Source organism: Oncorhynchus gorbuscha, linkage group LG01 (genome assembly GCF_021184085.1).
Source record: "Oncorhynchus gorbuscha isolate QuinsamMale2020 ecotype Even-year linkage group LG01, OgorEven_v1.0, whole genome shotgun sequence".
Lineage (NCBI taxonomy): Eukaryota > Metazoa > Chordata > Actinopteri > Salmoniformes > Salmonidae > Oncorhynchus > Oncorhynchus gorbuscha.
In genome coordinates this window covers 94,748,794-94,752,635 of record NC_060173.1, presented here as the reverse complement: position 1 = coordinate 94,752,635, position 3,842 = coordinate 94,748,794, and positions in this window count along the sequence as shown.

Sequence of the window (3,842 nt, the reverse complement as noted above, 5' to 3'; positions counted from 1 at the left end):
GGTGGTGTATGCTTCATGATTAACGGCTCATGGTGTAATCATAACAACATACAGGAACTCAAGTCCTTCTGCTCACACGACCTAGAATACCTTACAATCAAATGCCGGCCATATTACCTCCCAAGAGAATTCTCGTCAGTTATCATCACAGCTGTGTACATTCCCCCTCAAGCAGACACCACGATGGCCCTCAAGGAACTTCACTGGACTCTATGTTAACTGGAAACCATATATCCATATATTCTGCATTTATTGTAGCTGGGGATTTTAACAAAGCAAATTTGAGCACAAGGCTACCTAAATTCTATCAGCATATTGATTGTAGTACTCGCGGGGGTAATACACTTGATCACTGCTACTCTTAACTTTCACAATGAATACAAATCCCTCCCCCGCCCTCCCTTCGGTAAATATTGCCATGACGGCGTCTTGCTCCTACTGTCTTTATAGGAAGAAACTCAAACAGGATGTACCAGTGACTAGAACCATTCGACACTGGTCTGACCAATCAGAATCACCGTTCAAGATTGTTTTGATCACGTGGAATGGGAAATGTTCTGGTCAGCCTCAGAGAACAACATTGATCTATACGCTGACTCAGTGAGTGAATTTATTAGGAAGTGCATTGGGGATGTTGTACCCACTGTGACTATTAAAACCTACCCTAACCAGAAACCGTGGATGGACGGCAGCATTCACGCAAAACTGAAAGCACGAACCATGAAATTTACCAATGGAAAGAGGTCTGGGAATATGGCTGAAAATAAACAGTGTAGTTATTCCCTCCGCAAGGCAATCAAACAATCAAAATGTAGATAAAGAGCTCAGACATGAGACGTACTTTGCAGGGTTTACACGAAATCACGGACTACAAAAAGAAAACCATTGACTACAGCTCAGCATTCAACACCATAGTACCCTCCAAGCTCATCATTAAGCTTGAGGCCCTGGGTCTCAACCCCGCCCTGTGCAATTGGGTCCTGGACTTTCTGACAGGTCGTCCCAGGTGGTGAAGGTAGGAAACAACATCTCCACATCGCCTAACCCTAGCCCTCAGCACTTGGGCCCCACAAGGGTGCGTGCTCAGCCCCCTCCTGTACTCCCTGTTCACCCATGACTGTGTGGCCATGCACTACCGGTCAAAAGTTTGGACACACCAACTATTAAGGGGTTTTCTTTATTTTCACTATTTTCTACACTGTAGAATAATAGTGAAGACATCAACACTATGAAATAACACATATGTAATCACATTGTAACCAAAAAGTGTTAAACAAATCAAAATATATTTTATATTTTTCAAAGTAGCCACCCTTTGCCTTGATGACAGCTTTCCACACTCTTGGCATTCCCTCAACCAGCTTCACCTGGAATGCTTTTCCAACAGTCTTGAAGGAGTTCCCACATACGCTGAGCACTTGTTGGCTGCTTTTCCTTCATTCTGAGGACTAACTCACCCCAAACCATCTCAATTGGATTGAGGTCAGGTGATTGTGGAGGCCAGGTCAAATTATAATATAAATTATAATGTATATTATTGTCCAATTCACTTCTCTTGACCTGGGGAACAATAAGGGCCTTACACGCTTTCTGAGAGGGGCTAAGGATTAATAAAATAATTATAAGAATAAGAATTCGAATTACATTCATCTTTTCAATGATGTTCTGATGTAATCGCTGCAGCAGATGTTATCAAAGAGGATGTTGTTGCTAATTTGTTAGCTTCTCCCTTTACAAGAATAACTTTCAACAAGAAGTTAAGTTTTAAATGATCATCATCTGGTGAGTGGAACTGTGTTTCTTATTGCAGCGCACTTGCTGTTGTTAACCATCTCTTTGAAAATAACTGGCGTGGGAGAAATCGTTGCATTTAAAGTTTAGGTCACCGGTTACTTTGTGCTAAATGTGAAATGTGTTTTGCAATGGGAAGTAGTAGTTGTACATTTCGATTAGGAAATGCCTAATGGTTGTGTTTTTGTATTCTTATGATTGGGACCTAGTGGCTCATTATGGCCGAGTGAATGGACTGCATATCCTTTAACAGCATGCTGTGCGTGACTGCTGTCTTTCCATCGGTCCTAAGCAGCTGTGTAGTGGTACCTGGAGAAGTGAGTATACTCTAATTTTGCCAAAAAGTTCCAAAATGGCCCACCCAGCAAAGGAAAGGCGTCCTGTGTGAAAAATCCTATGTTTTTGCAATTTGATTGGATAGGCCTGTGTCTACCCATATCTACATCCCTGATGCAAACAGGTCATGAAGACTGAATTGCGAATCACAAATAGCCTACTAACCAAGAACTCAGACCAAACCTTTTCAATACCTGGTTTGCATACCCATTGTTGCCTTAGTTAGCATTTACTGGTAGATATACGTTGAAATGTCTTTCCTACCCACCCTACCGGTTACCAATGCCATTCTTCTGTGAGCTGCTACATGCCCAAACCGGTTGAGAGCTGCACATTATTGCAATGTACAGATGATATTCTGTTGAAACTAGGCTGTGTGGAGGCGCTCATGTGAATATATTTCACGTGCTTTGCGATTTGGTGGCTACTTTGCGCATTTTTCTCTATTGTACTACATAATTGATAAGTCGTATACCTCTGTTACACTACTTTTATACGCATCAGTGGGGATTATGTGAGTATATGCAATACCCCCCACCCGCCCCCCAAAAGGTGGTTATACGGTTTATACCTGCGCATAGCCTCCACTCCACCACTAACCCTTTGTGTTTTACAAAAGTACACTCTCCTACATGAGTGCGCAGCTATTACCGTTGCTGTCCTTTCAGCATCACGAACCTGTCACATACCTAAGGCCTAGGTCCAATAGGTTCGTCACTGCGCAGACATGTCTAATAGAAATAAAGACTGCAGGTATTAATATTTCAAGAAAGAAGTGTATATATTTGGCCTGGCGAAGCGGTTTTATGCGTTTACTGAATGGGAAGCTGATAATTCTGAGTTTTTTTTTACTCGGCTGGTCTTGAGTAGAAATGATGAGTCCTTATTGTCCAAGACCGAGTACAAATATATCCGACACTCAACATGTGGTTTCGAGACCCGACCGACACCTGGTCTCAAGTACTACTACAACATTGGAAAAAATACAGTTCTACCTGATGACATCATTAAAAGTTAAAACATTTTAAAAAACGGTGATTTACAAACACTGAGATACGAGGTGACACCGTGAGCAAGAAAATACCCTCCCTTGGGCTAGACATTTCAAAACCTTATAAGTTCTAACTATTTAAATTAGCATACATTTGCACAAATCAATCCACTAAAAGCAATAGTAACGGTTCAAACTAGAGACACCAAACCAACTTACACATGTTCAGGCTATCCTATCCTAAGTAATAAATCAATCAATTCTTTAATCCATCCATCTATACTTTTTCAACTATAACCATTTAAAATGTCCTTAAATTAACATAGGTTTGAATGAGAACCATGGGAATACAGAGGTAGTTATTCAATATGGTCCTGCTACTTTGCCAATTAAGCTATAAGACAAACTTTAAATTCTTCAGGCTATCCTAACTTAAAATTCTTTAAAACCTTTATCAAGGATAGATTAGCATGACAAACCCCCACCAACAGTAACTCTTGAACCGTTCAAGCTAGAGACACCAAACCAACTTTCACATGCTCAGGCTATCCTATCTTATCATATCCAATCAATCCATCACTCAATCTTTCCATCTACTTAATTTTTCAACTATAACCAGTCCCTACCATTACTACTGCAGTCACTACCACTACTATAACTTCTTTCACAACCATAAATACTCTGATTCAGAGGGGTTGGGTTAAATGCGGAAGACACATTTCAG